This window comes from Syzygium oleosum, unplaced genomic scaffold (genome assembly GCF_021117445.2).
Source record: "Syzygium oleosum isolate NSW1041296 unplaced genomic scaffold, Sole_v2.1 Sole_v2.01, whole genome shotgun sequence".
Classification (NCBI taxonomy): Eukaryota; Viridiplantae; Streptophyta; class Magnoliopsida; order Myrtales; family Myrtaceae; genus Syzygium; species Syzygium oleosum.
This window is the reverse complement of record NW_026607485.1, coordinates 33,054,362-33,071,676: the sequence shown is the minus strand read 5'-3', so window position 1 is coordinate 33,071,676 and position 17,315 is coordinate 33,054,362. Positions and strand designations below refer to the sequence as shown.

General features: G+C 39.5%; 1 pseudogene; it reads right to left on the bottom strand.

Annotated features, from left to right (window-relative positions):
• Window positions 1-1,732: 1,732 nt before the first annotated feature.
• Window positions 1,733-11,842, bottom strand: LOC115663013 (anthocyanidin 3-O-glucosyltransferase 5-like; annotated as a pseudogene).
• Window positions 11,843-17,315: the final 5,473 nt, after the last annotated feature.

Sequence of the window (17,315 nt, the reverse complement as noted above, 5' to 3'; positions counted from 1 at the left end):
TCCGCCAAGAAAAGTTACGGAAGAAGGAATTAAACAAGCAATGGATGTAGACAGGCTTGGTCGATTCCACGGCGTTGCTCAAGAAAAGATAGGACCACTAATATCAAAATCATGTTTTTTCTCCATTTTGGTGGCGCCCTTAATCCCCAGGCACCTTTCTTGAGCAAAGATGTAGACAGGCTTGGTCGATTCCATGACGTTGCTCAAGAAAAGATAGGACCACTAATATCATAATCATGTTTTTCTCCATTTTGGTGGCGCCCTTAATCCCCAGGCACCGTTCATGTTTAATATATAAAATTAAGGTTAGACGTTTCCCTCGTGGAACTATCTAAACAGATTTTGACATTGCGCTTTTGTTTAACTTATCAAGATATCCGACCCTTTTTAAGATTAAAGATTCTCAATCAGTCAAACACGCGAAGGATGTCACGGGCTACTGTATAATTTTCTTAAAATATATGGAAAAGTTAATGCGATTCTATGGTCAAAGGAGATATCATGCCCCCATAATCTTTCGTTGTTGGATTGAAATACAATAAATCTCAGTCGTTCAATAGATCTTAGCCTCAATTAGTGTAATTTCTTTTTTGCTTCCAGATCCAATGGTAAGAAGTTCGAGAGGCACGTGTCACGGACTCGCATGAAGAGTTAGAGGTGATTCGATAGCTTCAAGAGATATCTTCTCTGTGTAATTTTCACCATGAGATTGAAATGTAATAAATCTCGATCGTTCAACAGATCTCAATATGGACAATTGTTATTTTTTCCATTTCGATCTAACAGTGAAAAGCTCTAGAGACATGGCATCTCTTAGGGACCATAAACTCACTCAAAGAGTTAGGGGTGATTCTACGGTCCTAAGGAAGTATTGTGCTCTTATAATCTTTCACCCATTAAATTGAAATGAAACATATATCAACCGTTCAACAGATCTCAATCTAACAGTTGTGCCAAAAAAGCTAGCGCGAGTCTTATGGACATTTTTTCTCTCAACACAAGAAAACGTTGGACCAACTTGATATGGCATAGCCTTAATAAGAATTAAAGCGAAATTTTGTAAAGACCGAAACTACCCGAAGGTACATCAACTTGCGCTCAACTAATACAACCATAGACAACACGTCCCGGACAAGGTTGGCCTGAGCACCTCAAGCACGCCAAACACGTTTACACCAGGCATGGTGAGGCTTGAATATGCAAGCGAGGTTAACACCCAAGGCTCGCCCAATTGCATAGGTAACGTGGGTTTATATATTTTCAAACAAGTTTAAGTTGAAAAGACATAAAATTGGAAAATAAATAAAATGTAAACAGAAAAAAAAAATAAAAGATTTTACATTATAAAGGAAAGGATTAGATTTTTTTTTAAAGGTAGGATTATTTTTGCCATAAATAGAGTGGGAAAGCTTGAGCAACTGTTCCGGCTTTGGGGTCGGGCCTAAGAAAAAAAAAATTTGCAAACATCCCTCGCCCACCCGTTTATGGACATGCTCACGGTTGCTCAACACAGGATCAGGTCTAGCCAATCACCCTAAGCCCTTGGCTCCCTCCTTTGATCGCCAGCGTTTGTGTGGATGCCTCTTTGCATTCTCTCTCTCTCTCTCTCACTGAGCAATTCGTGTACCAGCGACGACGTTTGCACCACTGAATAGTTGGTCGTGGGTACAGAGAATGGTTGGGATCGCGTTGATTATATGTGAATACACTTAGTTGCTTATCTGTACGACGACTGTTTTCGGGAGAGTACTGAAAGCAATGTCTCCTCAATACTTAATACATGAACGGGTAGGAGTCCTGCATCATCAAATACACTTCAACCATATCTTTGCCAATTCAGGCATTGGACTATCAATCTGCATTATTATTTCCATTCTACTGAAGTCATGCATATATGCAACGACTTAATTTGCTTTCTTAATTTGATGGATCCTCATTTTGCAATCTTCCTTCATTTTACGGAGGGACTCGTAGGAAGTACCCCTTTGGTCACGGCCTTTTCTGCGTTGCTCTTGAACTCTTTGACTCTAACTCTTATCATGTGCACTTCTTTCTCTACCATTATCGTTCTCACCAACTTCTCAATCTCCTCCCGCCCCACAATCTTCTTCGGCGGCAGCTCTTTTGGCCGGATTGCCACCCTGATCTCCTCAGCGAGGAGTGTCGCGTTTACCCTTTGCTCGGCATATAGGGGCCAGGCGATCATGGGCACTCCGTTCACTATGCTCTCTAGGGTCGAGTTCCATCCGCAATGAGATAGGAAGCCGCCCACGGATGGATGGCTCAGGATGTCCACCTGTGGGGCCCACAATGGGAGTATTAATCCGACATCGCAGGTACATACCTTGAATCCATCTGGCAGAAAGCTCAAAAGCTCAACGGCACCGCCTACCTTCCCCGCATCAAAGAACGATCCAGCAAGAGATTTGACAGTTGATTTCCGGAGTATCCATATAAACCTACAAAATTATACCTATGTAAGATGAAGGAATTTATCAAGTATATAACCAAAAAACACTAAAATTAAGCTTAATTTATACACGCCACACTTTTTTGTTTATCCTTTCCAGATTATTATTAGGTCTTTTGTGAATGTGAAAAAAGTTACACATTTATCATTGGATTGAATTATATATCTACCAAGAGTTAGTTCCATATAATGAATTCTTCCACATATCAAATGCTAATAAAGAACGCGCACTGTATTTTTTACACTGACAATGGTCCTAATAAAAATATTTGGCTAGAGATTCTTATATATACACGCGCAAACCATCTCAATGTGTTGTCAGTTAATGGATTTTGTTTTGATTAAGAAAAAGACTATTTTCCTTCATCCTTAACGGGACATTGCTTAGAGGAAGGGGAAAATTTCCTACAACCGACAGTAAACCACATACCATGTACATAGTAACCTAAAGCAGTGATTTTCCTAAGCAAAAGGTATTTTCTCGGTATCTCAAGCAAAAGATCTTAAAAGGAGGAAAAAGAAAATCAGAAGATGATCAGATAGATAGGATTTAAACTAAATGGGTCATTAAAAAAAAAATTAATATCACAAAAACTCTAAACTGATACATTTGTGACAAATATACCCCAAACTAATTTTTTGACCACCAAAAATCCCAAACTGGTACACTTTGTGATAAATTTACCTCAAACTAATTTTTTGACCATCAAAAATCCAAAACCGGTACATTTATGAAAAATTTGCCTTCCGTTAGTTTCCATTAAATTGAATAAATACCACGAAAAATCACAAACCGGTACATATGTGACAAACTGATGGTAAAACCCCAAATTATTACATTCGTCAACTGCCAGGTGTCATCCAACTCAGCAATTTGACCGTAAAATTTAAATGAAACTAATAGAGGGTAAATTTGTGACAAGTATACCAGTTTAAGGTTTTTGGTGATCAAAAAACTAGCTTGGCATAAATTTATCACAGACATACCAGTTTGAGGTTTTTCATGGTATTAACCCTTAAAAAAAAGACCATGTCTGATGAATGAGCTTATGGATGGAATTTATGAAAAGAATGGCCCTTGTTTTTATAGAGCCAAACAAGGTTCGACCTTCACAAATATTTTTCAACACGTGATAATGTGAAAATTAAAACACACGGAAAGCAATTGTAAGGAGAAGAGATTATTTTGAGGCTTTTGTTGCTATCGTCTCATAATTTTTCATAACAAATATTATAAACAGAACATTATAAGTAAAACAAAACAAAACAAAACAAAATTTTAAAAAAATGTTTTCTTTTTCGTAAAGCGTACACGTGCTCCACCCAATGCCTCGTTGAGCATTTTTGCATGTAAAATTTGCTCATTCAGACCGTGCCTTTGTCGGCTCAGCTCCAATCCCCAAGCCAGCTCCACCAGCTGCTCAGCCGACAAAGTCCCCCCACTCCGGAACGAGACGAACAATACCGACTCGCTCGGCTGCGTATCCAGCCATTCCAGCAGATCCTTCCCCAGAACGGCCGGTCTGACGAGCGGCCCGACCGTATACACCGGACCGTTCGCGACCCGGCCCAAGAACTCCTCATTCCTCAGTGCGGCGAGCGTCTCGGCCTGCAAATCCCCCCACACATTCAGCAGGATTCCATCTCCCATCGGGATCTCGCCAGCCAGCCGCACGAACTCGCGCTACTGCAGGTCGGACCGGTCCAGCATCGGGTCCACCAACGTCCTCCGGTCGGACCTGCTTGCAACCCGGGATCTCGAGCGGTTCGACCCAGTCCACGTACTCTGCCTTCACTTCCTTGTCCAGCGTCGGCGAGTGTAGGAGCAACGCAAGAAACCATGCATTGCAAGGGACGTCGACGTACTTGGGGATCCCCAACTTGTCGCCAATGCACAGATGCTCCGTCCCGAACAAGTCCACGATGAGGACATCGGGTTGGGCCTCCATCGCCGCGAGCGCGGACCAGAACGCGTGCTGGGCCTCGCGCATCATGGCCGTAAGCCTCGCAACCACAGAGGCATCCGGGTCGAGGCCAGTGGCCGTGAGGTTGGGGGCGGGGAGCTCCACGACGTCGAGGAGCTTGGGGGTCATCGCGATGTCGATGATCTCAGCCTCAGTGCAGGAGGCCTGCGAGGGGACGACAAAGACGGTCACCTCGAAGCCGCGGTCAGCGATGAGGCGCTTAATAGTAAGTTAATGGCGTTAAATTGTTTTGTTACAGAATTAATTTTATAACGGCATATTTAATCAGCCGTTATTATTCCCGAAACGCTCCCCCTTGACCTTGTAAATTTTATTATATCAATTGCTAAAATGCATGCTGGGACTCGTCTGGGTACGCATTGGCCTAGGTGGGGTATAGGTTATCTGCTTATTGAGATTTATTCTCATTACTGTAGTGCAAAACATTTCAGATCCCCGACCCCAACCTTGATCATGCCACTGCCTCGGCATTTTGGGGTCCCTATGAACACGGTGCATGAGGAGACCGAGTACCCGGTAGATCCAAATTAGACTTACATTAGGTACCTTACTTCAGTCTGAGTAGATGTGGGCTTAGCGAACTTGCAGCGCCACACTTACCTGGCCTGATTCTATTGTGATGGGTTGGAGTTCGTGGGCCCAATCCGGGGTTTTGAGGGACAACAGCACGGCAACGAGGATGCCGTGGATTGGGAGCCCGGGGACGTGTGTGCTCCTGACGGGGAGGTTCTGGACGCCGAAGATCCCCCGGAGAACCCTGATCCCGAACCCGAGCTCGTACCAGAACCCGTAGCGCCTGCGGGTCCCGAGCTCAAGGAGGAATTTGAAGAGCCCGAGCCTGAGCTAGAGCCCATTCCAGAGCCCTTGGAGTCCGAGCACGAGGAAGAGCCGATCGAGATCAACTCTGACACGGAGTCGGAGTCTTTAGGGTCCGATTCAGAATGGGCACCGTAGGAGCGTTTGGGTGCTGGGCTTAGAAGCTTTTTGGTAGAGCCCTTTTTGTGCAGCTAGCTAGCTTACCCTACCACCTGTCCCTTTTTTATGATGATGGTGGATGTAACCTTAGGGGCCTAATGTTTGACTGCTTTCCATTGTTATGAAAGTATTGTTTTGTGCTATCCCTCTGTCTTTGTCTTTTGTCTGGATTGTTTTTATTTCGCTTCCACTTGCATATTTATGTGGGTATCTCGTTTGGGTCGGCGACGCGTTCTGGGACATCATTCTATTTTAAAAATCATCGAATTATTTCTCTCTTTCAATTCTCTGCATTTTTGCACTATTTTTTGATAGTGTTCGGTTCCGGTTTGTTCAAGTTCGCCGAAAGCTTTGAAGTGCCGATTTCTTCTTAGCTGTCAACCGTTGTATCCCGGGAGACAGACGTTCACGAAATCTCATACGCGTGCCGGAGGGAACGAATTTGTTTTAAGGAAACTGTGTCGAACACAGGCCTCGGTATCCATTTGTATCGATTCCAATTCTGTTATTGTAATTTCATTTCTTTACAATTCTGTATTGTTAGCAACAATCTTAAAACAAATTCGTGCTTAAAAAAAAATTCAAATGGTTACTGGAAACGAAGTTGTGGACGTGGCTGCTGACAACATCGCCAAAGACTCTGCCTATGCCTCAGCTGTCCAACTGCCTGGCTCATCCTCTGTTTTTTCTGCGGTTTCTGTCCACCATGGTGAGAAACCTGAAAAGTTCAACGGATCGAACTTTAAAAGGTGGCAGCAAAAGATGTTGTTTTATTTAACAACTTTGAATCTTGCGAGATTCTTGACTGAGGAAGCTCCTAAGTTATCCGATGGAGAGACGGATAAGCAAGCCTTCAACGCTGTTGAAGCCTGGAAGCACTCTGACTTCCTATGTAGGAACTATGTCATGAATGGTTTACATAACTCATTGTACAATGTCTATTGTGCAATAAAGACGGCAAAGGAGTTATGGGAAGCCCTGGACCAGAAATATAAAACAGATGATGCCGTAGCAAAAAAATTTGTTGTCGGTCGATTCCTTTATTATAAAATGGTGGATTTTAAGACTGTGATAAGTCAAGTGCAAGAAATTCAAGTGATCTTGCATGAAACTCAGGCTGAAGGAATGAACTTGAGTGAAACCTTCCAAGTGGCTGCTATTATTGAAAAGCTACCTCCTGGGTGGAAGGATTTCAAGAACTATCTCAAGCATAAGCGAAAGGAAATGAACCTGGAAGAGCTGATTGTTAGACTTCGAATCTAAGAAGACAATAGAGGATCTGAACGCAAAGGGTTCAATCCTACTACAGCTAAGGCAAATGTTGTGGAGCTTAGGCAAGGCCACAAGAACAAGAAGATTGCCAAGCCAAAGTTGGGACCAAAAGGAGGAGTTTCCAAGAACAAGTTTTAAGGAAAATGCTTCAACTGTGGCAAAATGGGACATAGATCTATGGATTGCAGACTTCCGAAGAAGAAGAATTATGAGATAAATATGGTGAGTGGCATCGATCAAGACGTGTCAAACATAAACCTTTCTGCAATGATTTCTGTAGTAAACTTAGTTGGGTCCAATCCGAAGGAATGGTGGATTGACACTGGTGTCACTAGGCACATATGCTCTAATAAAGACAAATTCACAAATCTTGAACCAATTAATGGGGAAAAGGTTTTTATGGGAAACTCTGTCTCTTCTGCTGTCGAAGGCCAAAGGAAGGTACTACTGAAGATGACATCTGGAAAAGAGCTGACTCTGAACAATGTCCTATATGTGCCAGAATTTCGAAAGAACCTGGTCTCTGGGTCTCTGGGTCTCTGGGTCTCTGTTGAACAAGCATGGATTTCGTATGGTGTTCGAGTCAGACAAAGTTATTTTGTCTAAATCTGGAATGTATGTGGGAAAGGGATATGTATCTGATGGGCTTTTTAAGCTCAATGTAATGACAATTATCAATAAAGAAAATAAGTCTTCCGTTTATTTGCTTGAGTCTTCCAATTTATGGCACGGTAGACTAGGACATGTTAATTATGATACATTGCGTAGATTAATTAACTTGGAACATATACCTTCATTCCAAATTGATTCAAAACATAAATGTGAAATTTGTGTTGAGGCAAAATTAACGAGATCATCATTTCAAACAATTGAAAGAAACACCGAACCCCTTGAATTAATTCATAGTGATGTTTGCGATTTGAAATTCATATAAACGAGAGGTGGTAATAAATATTTTATTACATTTATCGATGATAACACTAAATACTGCTACGTGTATTTGCTTAAAAGCAAAGATGAAGCCTTAGAGAAATTTATTCTCTATAAGAATGAAGTTGAAAATCAACTTAATAAGAAAATTAAAAGATTGAGAAGTGATAGAGGTGGCGAGTATGAAGTACCAATTGGTGAATTCTGTGCACAACACGGAATTATACATGAAATAACTGCGCCTTACTCTCCTCAATCAAATGGTGTTGCTGAATTGAAAGAAATGATGAACGCGATATTACTAAATTCGGGTTTGCCTCAAAATATGTGGGGAGAAGCTATATTGTCAAGCAATTACCTTTTAAATAAGGTACCTCGAAAGAAAGAGGATAAAACCCCTTATGAGTTATGGAAAGGTAGGAGACCATCCTACAAACACTTACGAGTGTGGGGGTGTCTTGCAAAAGTGGCGGTTCCAACACCAAAGAAGACAAAGATAGGTCCTAAAATGGTGGACTGTATCTTTATAGGCTATGCACATAACAGTAATGCATATCTATTTCTTGTACATGAATCTAAAATTCCAGATATACACAAGAATACGATCATAGAATCTAGGAATGCATCATTCTTTGAAAATGTATTTCCTTGTAAATCCAATGATGTATCAAGTTTATCTAAACGAAAGAATGAAACTATGAATGAAGAAAGTCATGATTCGGCTCATGAAATTCATGACTCAGATCATGAACTAGAACCGAGACGTAGCAAAAGAGTAAGAGTGGAAAAAAATTTTGGAAATGATTTTCTGACTTATTTGTTAGAAAAGGAACCATTAAATTATGCAGAAGCTGTGACTTCTTCTGAGGGACCTCTATGGAAAGAAGCAATAAAAAGTGAAGTTGATTCTATTTTGCAGAATCATACTTGGGAGCTAGTGAATCTTCCTCCTGGTTGTAAGCCTTTGATGGATTTTTAAAAAGAAAATGAAAGCAGATGGCTCCATTGATAAGTATAAAACCAGACTTGTGATCAAACGATACAAACAACGAGAAGACTTAGATTACTTTGATACTTATTCTCCTGTGACGAGAATAACCTCCATTAGGATGATACTTACAATTGCAACATTACAAAATCTAGAAGTACATCAAATGAATGTAAAAACAGCTTTCCTAAATGGAGATTTGGATGAAGAAATCTACATGGAACAACCTGAGGCTGCGTTTGGTTGTCGGGATTTCTAAACAGGATAGGATTGGATATGATAGGATAAGAAATCCTGGGATTTCTTCATATCCTGTCCACTGTTTGGTGAACTACGGATTTAAAGTCGGATAGGATAATTTTTATTTTTTTTGTTTGTTATTCACGGGTCTGGAGGAGTCAATGAAGGAAAAAAAGTCGAGAAATTTTTTTGGTGAAAGCGCACAAGGTGTGGGGATGAAGATGACGGCATTAGAAATCCTATCCGGGTCTATCCCACCCCCCTCCCCGAATTTTTAGCCGGACTATATCCGGTCTATATCCGACCTTATCCTATCCTGGACCACCACCAAACACAGGATAGGATAAAACATATCCTATCATGGCTTTTATCCGGTTGACCAAACGCAGCCTGAGGGTTTTATAGTTCCAGGACAAGAAAGGAAAGTCTGTAAATTGGTGAAATCATTGTATGGCCTAAAATAAGCACCAAAGCAGTGAAAAGTTTGATAATGCAATAATTACCAATGGATTTAAGATCAATGAATGTGATAAATGTGTCTACATTAAAGAGACAACAGATGGCTATGTCATTTTGTGTCTTTACGTAGATGATATACTAATTGTTGGTAGTGATGATAAAATGATCAAATCTACCAAATATATGTTGAATTCAAGATTTGACATGAAAGATATGGGACCTACCGATATGATTTTAGGAATTAAAATCACAAGAACGTCATAAGGTCTTATTTTAAATCACTCACACTATGTGGACAAGATTCTTAAAAAATTCAACATGAATGATTATGGTATTGCTAGAACACCACTAGACAATAGTCTTCATCTGTCCAAGAATGGAGGAGAGGGTATTTCTCAAGTAGAGTACTCTAGAGTTGTTGGAAGTCTAATGTACTTAATGAGTTGTACTAGACCAGACATTGCCTATACGATTAGTAAATTGAGTAAATATACGAGCAATCCGAGTGCTGACCATTGGAAAGCAAGAGCAAAAGTATTTAGGTACTTACGATATACTCGGAATTATGGCCTGCATTATACCAGATACCCAGCTGTTCTAGAAGGATATAGTGATGCGAACTGGATATCTGATATAAAAGACTCAAAATCTACTAGTGGATATGTATTCACACTAGTAGGAGCAGCTGTATCTTGGAAATCCTGTAAACAAATTGTTATAGCCAAATCCACAATGGAATTTGAATTTATAGCTTTAGATAAATGTGGTGAAGAGGCTGAATGGCTACGCCATTTCTTAAAGGATATTCCAAAATGGCAAAAACATGTGCCACCAATAAGTATACATTGTGATAGTCAATCTGCGATTGGAAGAGCACAGAGTAATATGTATAATGGTAAGTCTAGACATATACGTCGTAGACATAATACCATTAGACAACTACTCTCAATAGGAATTATCTCTATAGACTACGTAAAGTCAAGGGATAATATTGCGGATCCGCTAACCAAAGGGTTAAACAGAGAGTTAGTTGAGAAATCGACAAGAGGAATGGGACTGAAGCCCATGAAAGAATAAGTTGGTATAAAGGAAACCCAACTTAGTTGACTGGAGATCCCAAGATTTAGGTTCAAAGGGACAACCTAATTATATAAACTTAGTGATGTCACTGTAGGGGTTATTCCTAAAACCATTCCTATATAAAATATCAATGATATTGTAAAGAAAAGGATAGCAATTTTACTTTAATGATTCTTAAGTGGAGTAAACAAATTACTCAAAAATTAAGTAATCACCTATGTGAGAGAGAAGTGGGGCCGCTTCAAAGGAGAATTATTTAAGGGCTAAATTCTTTAGAAACTCTTGCAGAACCAGGTTGATGTTCATAGCCAAAACGAACATAACTATGAGAACTGAACAAACGTTTAGATGATTTTTGTGTGAAGTGTATGGTTCATTTACATAAGAAAGCCGGACAGTTTTAGGACATCATGTCTACTGGACAACTATTAAAGTAAATATACTTTCACAAGGGAAGGTTCAAAGGGTAACACCTACCTATCCTATGCAGGTTTCAATTGTTGAACACTATCATAGAGTCAAAACTAAAACAATTTTCATTCATGTGGGGGATTGTTGGAAATATGGGATAAATTGATGGGTGAATGAATGAGAAATTGATGCTCAAAGAACACCCTTGAGTTGGAAGTGGGAAGTGGAAAAACACTAGTCCTACATTGGAAAAGAAAGAAGGCTATGGAATGCTTTATATGCAGTTACATTCATTTGAAGTGGTAACTATCATAGCATAAACACTATGGGGGGTGCAAATCCGACGCCCGACAAGCTAAAACTTGGGCGCGAGTGCACATCCCGTGTACACGATTGCAGGGCCGAAAAGTGGGTCTCACGACGAGCCCAATTTTACCTTCTGATTTATTTTTCAACTCAAGCTGTTACAAATTTTAATTTGTAACGTATGATTAATAGTAGGTTAATGGCGTTAAATTATGTTGTTACATAATTAATTTTATAACGACATATTTAATCAACCGTTATTATTCCCGAAACGCTCCCCCCTGACCTTGTAAATAGATGCCTTCACATTCTATTTTAAAAATCATCGAATTATTCCTCTCTTTCAATTCTCTGCATTTTTGCACTGTTTTTCGATAGTGTTCGGTTCCGGTTTGTTCAAGTTCGCCGAAAGCTTTGAAGTGCCGATTTCTTCTTAGCTGTCAACCGTTGTATCCTGGGAGACAGACGTTCACGAAACCTCATACGCATGCCGGAGGGAACGAATTTGTTTTAAGGAAACTGTGTCGAACACAGGCCTCGGTATCCATTTGTATCGATTCCAATTCTGTTATTGTAATTTCATTTCTTTACAATTCTGTATTATTCGTAACAGCGCTTGCCGAGCTCGATGCCGGGGATGAGGTGGTCGATGCCGGGGCTCGAGAGGAGCGCTGCATGGAGCTTTTTCGACTTCTCCATCGATGAATTGGAGGAAAAGTCGTCGAAATCTATGGAATGAAGTGAAGCTGAGAGTGTGGCTGAGGAAGATATGTTAGCTAAAACGCAAGGTTGGCGAGTGGGTCTTTAAGTAGTTGAGTATCCAACTTCAGCTCAGTTTATTTTGCGAAAAATGAATAATTTGAAAAATATTTTTCTAAAAATGATCGTTTATATCGCTTACGAAAATGAACGAAAGAACAATATTTTCCTTATCCACGAATATGATCGATAATGGAAATATTTTTCATTGGCAACTCATTTCAAGCGACATTGCGAAATCTCAACCGATACAACTTTTGGTCCAAAACTTACAATGTGCGGATGGACACAAATATTGTTCCAAACCTTGCGAAGTCCCAACCAACACAAACCAAAAGTTGCGAAGTGCGAATGGACACAAATTTTGGTCCAAAAGTTGCGAAGTCCCAATTGAAACAACTTTTGGTGCAAAACTTGCGAAGTCCGGATGGACACAAATTTTGGTCCAAACCTTGCGATGTACCAAAAGCAATCATTTTTATGAAAAAATATGTTCAAAATTATTCATTTTCATGAAACAAACGAAGCCTTCGTGTGGTTGAAAATATTGGTTGTAGTCATTGCATTTGTAGAATTCCAGAGAATGCAAGATTAAGAGCGGAACCAAATCAAGCTATCCGATCATGAGTAATTTGGGGTCTGCTCAATGATTATTCGTGATCGACGTACTTGATTACGGTCAAGCTATAACTCGGTCGTTACTCAACTCAACGGGCTCGCGAGCTTAAACAAAGCTTATATGATTTTTTTTATAGAGCATATCACTTCACAAGAGGAAACAAAGAAATCCATAAATTTATTCCTCGCAATCAATTCATGACCATGTCAAATAATCACATAACAAGTAACCTTATCCTCCATGAGCGAAATTATTAAACTTCATGGGTGCAATCTGCAGAAAGCATTGCCAAATGGACCATCATACTTTTGAGTAATTTCTCCATGGAGCTTTCACGTCCATGACAATGTTGAGAGAGAGAGAGAGAGAGAGAGAGAGAGAGAGAGAGAGAGAGAGAGAGAGAGAGGGGGACAAAGGAGTGTCAATGGAACAAGCTCGAAAAGGGGTGTTCAAAAGAGATGGAAACAAACAAGCTACTGGTCACATGGAGGAGCTGTTTCCATTCTGGTTTGGCTTCAAATCAAGTTCACATCATGGACCAAACGCCTTCCCTTTCCCTCCCAAACAACACCTCAAAACTTCTTAAACGGGTACTCCCCTTTTCACCTTTTCCTCACTTTTTCCTTTCCTTTCCTCTTCTCTCCTCCTTTTCCTTTCACATTCTGCTGCGCGGTTGTTGCTTTGCTCCCACGGTTAACAGACTCGGAAATGGGCCACTCACTACCATAAAACAACAGCTGCATTTGCATTGAGGTAAGCCCACCCAGAGCAATTCGGTTACTCGTCGCCTTTCGCACTACTGCTTAGTTTATGCAATTTCGTCTGCACAACATATGAGGACAGCATAGGCATAATTTCGTTTTCTATGACGTTGGTCCGAAAAGATAGGATCATTAATATCGTAATAATATTTTGCTTCCATTTGGTGGCGCCCTTAGTCACCAGGCACCTTTCGTGTTCGATATATGAATTAAGGTTAATCATTTCGCTTACAGAACTATCTAAACCGCTGTTTTAACCAACTTTATTCTTGAACTATCTAAACCGCTGTTTTAGATTAAAGATTCTTAATCAGTCATACGCGGAGAGCATCGAAACTAATAATTGGAGTACCTCTGTATATTTTTCTTATGATATATGGAAAAGATATGAGTGATTTTACCATTTTAGGAAGCATTGTGTCATTATAATCTTTCACCGTTGAATTGAAATACAGTAGTCTCAGTTTGAATTACCGTGATTTTTTATTTTTCTTTTCGATCCAACGGTAAAAAGTTCAAGATGCACATGCCTGCCGGAGATTATTAACGATCTGTTCAATTGCGAACTTCTAACGATGACTTGAAGAGTTAGGCATCGTCAAGGGTGATGTTATATTCTCCATGAATCATCATGTTCTAATTATTTGGCATATGCACAGAGGAGTCGAAAAAATTGTGGAAAATGAACAATTAATTATACAATATTTGCCTTATGTAACACGCTGAGATTATTTAGCTATTATGTCCACAAAAGCAATAATCGAAAACGGAGCAAGGTAGTTGAAGAATTTTTAAGTACATAAAAGAGCCACTTATATCGGAGTAATTATGTTAGATTTGACTCATATAGCTTCTCATCCGTTATGGCGTGGCCACTATATTGCAGATATCAGTGCACGGACTCCTTTTTTCTATAATTTCAAAAAAAGATAATTAGTATATGTCTATTCGAAGTTGTTGCCAGTGAGAGAATGATGCATAACTATTTTCATATTGGAGGAGTAGCAGTCGATCTACCTTATGGATGGACAGATAAAAGGAATATAAATAAAACCGTTTCTACATTATCAAATTATATTTATTTAATACGCTATTATCAATATAAATAGTCAGAAAAGAATACGATAAAAAAAAGTCTATAGTGACAAATTAAATAAGATGAAGGGAGTGTGGGGAAAGTATAGCAGGAAAAAACTTATACAGTTATATACGAATCACCCACACTCTCTTCGCTTTTCTCGTATTACATTAATTGACTTCCGTTTGATTAAGGCAAATTTAAAACCTCCCCCTTTTTTAAAATATCATAAACGGTTTCAGTAGGTGGAGCGTCATTTTCAAGAAAATATAGAATGGCGAGAATATTTAAATAGGTTGAGTGCCCGTTCTTTTCGAAGCTAAATAGAGGGCTTTCGAAGTTCTTCTTTCGTCTACCCAAATGGGACCGATGTGTGGCAAAGGGAAGGATTCATCCAGCCATTTCTCGCCTCAACCCTTAAAAATGAAAAGGGTTACTTTACAAATAGGGGTAATTACTTCATAGTGACTGTGATAGACCTCTCCATGCCTTCAACTTTGTAACTAGTGGCCAATTTCTTGTAAATAGAGCGGTTTTTTTACCAATGCCCGAAGCAGGTGTTAGTGGTTTATCATTGAGTCAATCTTATCCCTCTTTTTGAGTTACTCCTTTCCCTAGGGCGTGCTCGGGTCTCACGTGGGCAACCCTTCACACCAACCAATTGGTAGGTTGCATGGGGACATCTTATAGGCTTGCGAGAAAGTTACTAAAGCTAAAGGAAAGCTGGTAATTTGGCAAATTCTTAGGGAAAATTACCAAAAAAAATTTTAAACCTATTACACTTATGCCAATTCAATTCTAAGCCTTTCAATTTGACCAATTGAGTTATAAACCTTTTAATAATTTGCTAATGTAGTCCATCTTGTCAATTTTGGCTGGAAATCAGTGATGTGAAGCCAGTCATCTTACGTGGTACGGCCAATATTGACATTGACAATTTTTGCATTTTTTTTATTATTTATTATCTTCTTTTTCTTTTTTTTCGTTTTTTTCCATCTTCCTCTACTAGTCGTCGAGCCTCGGCAATAGCCAGCGACCGGCCACAACGCCAACCGGCAAGGGCAACCCTCGTTGACCTCAACAAGGTCATCCTTGCCAATTCTGACAAGAATGATGAATACGGTCGGATACTATTTCATACTTTTTTTTGAAATTTAATTGATATTTATATTTTGACGGGAAAGTAAAAGGTTATTTTATATTTGGAAAAGAACAACCAAACAGGCCAAAGGGAACTTCACAGACAACACCATTTACTAAATTTGCTGCGTGTAAAGTAATATCTTAGAAAGGCCCAAACTTTGGAATGAAGGCATATTTGTCTATTGTTCCAATACTCTCTTCATGAGAACTAGGACTTTCTAATTATGTTTTCAGTTTAGGTTTCACGTTTGAAGCTACAGATAGTTTCTTTCTTCCTTCTTCTTTTGTGTCGGTTCTATAGCATGGAACAATATGAAAATGATGGGACGAAATAGCCTTCAAATGTAGTGAGAAGAGGATATGCGTGTGATGGGAGCAACATCAGGCCGCAGAACTGACCGAAAAGGTGACCAAGACAATCCATGTATGTCTAGATCCTTCTTGTATCTAAGGTTTATCGAGAACTCTAAAACAAATGAAGGTAATATGGGAAATGTACGCATTATATTCTAGGGTGTAATAACTTATAATGAGTTATATGTTATCTATTATTCTGTGACGCCAGGCATTGTGAGGCTTGAATACGCTAGCGAGGTTAAGTGCCCACACGAGAAAGGATGAGCAAGCCAAGCCCGATAACATAGGCAACACTGGTATATATTTTTTGAACAAGTTTTAGTTGAAAAGACAAAACGAAAAATAAATAAATAAATAAAAATATCTGTAAAAATGAAACAACATAAAATAATCTTATATGAAATGGAATTAAGAATAACATGAACAAGTTACAAGATTTTACACTATAAAGGAAAGGATTAGAAATTTTGTTTTTTTTAAAAAGTAGAATTATTTCTATCATAGGGCTCCAGCAAAGGATCCGGGGTCGGGCCGAAGGAAATGGCCCTGTTGCCGTCGACGCCTCTTTCCATGCCATGGCAGTCTCTCTCTCTTTATCTCACTGAGCAAATCGTACACGAACGTCAACGTTTGCCCCGTTGAATAGTTCGTGGGTACAGAGTGCTTTCGGAGGTAGGGTTTTTTTGTGTTAAATATTGTTGACACAACAAATTGCCAATTTTTTTTTTTTACTTTCGACTCGAGCAAAATGAGACCGAGCAAGACATGGCAAACATGAAATTGGCCACGTCCTTTTGGTCGGCAACTTCAGATGATCGACAAGGAGTGAGAAGTCGCCAACAGGCGATACAAGAGAAAATCACTAAAATTTGAGTCACGAGATGTGGGTATGTAAAACTTAACTGAAGCGAAAATCGTCAATTCAAGAGTGAGATAAGTGTCCGAGTCGTGAGACCGACAATTTCAGTTGGTACATCCCCAGTTCGTACAGTCGTGAATCTCGTAAGCCACTAATGCTAATGGACGAGAAATATGGACTGTTATAAACGTCAGGAGGAAAGTTTGTAGGTTGTGAAAGAAACCGTCAATGTGGGTCAAGTAATGAAGCTATAATCGTTGAGTAGTGGGTTTTTTTTATAACTGTTTGTAAATACATGTCGCTGAATTTTAGGAGTTTTGTAGGTTGTTATTTGTTTTATTTGAATTTAACCCTTTCTAGCAGTTATAAATATTAGGATGTAATTCGAGTCGTCAATCAATCAATGAATATAAATTATTCTATTTTGTCTTCCCGTTATCTTTACATTTCACTACCCTTTCACCTGGCTAGCTACAATTATCTCTAGTCTTCGCACCTCTAATTTTCTTGTCAATTTGCATTTCTTGTCCAAGAATCAACAAAAAACCATTCACATCTTTTGTCAATTTCCAAATCAATCCACATTTCAAAAGTGCTTTGTCGACACTTTTCGGTGAAACAAA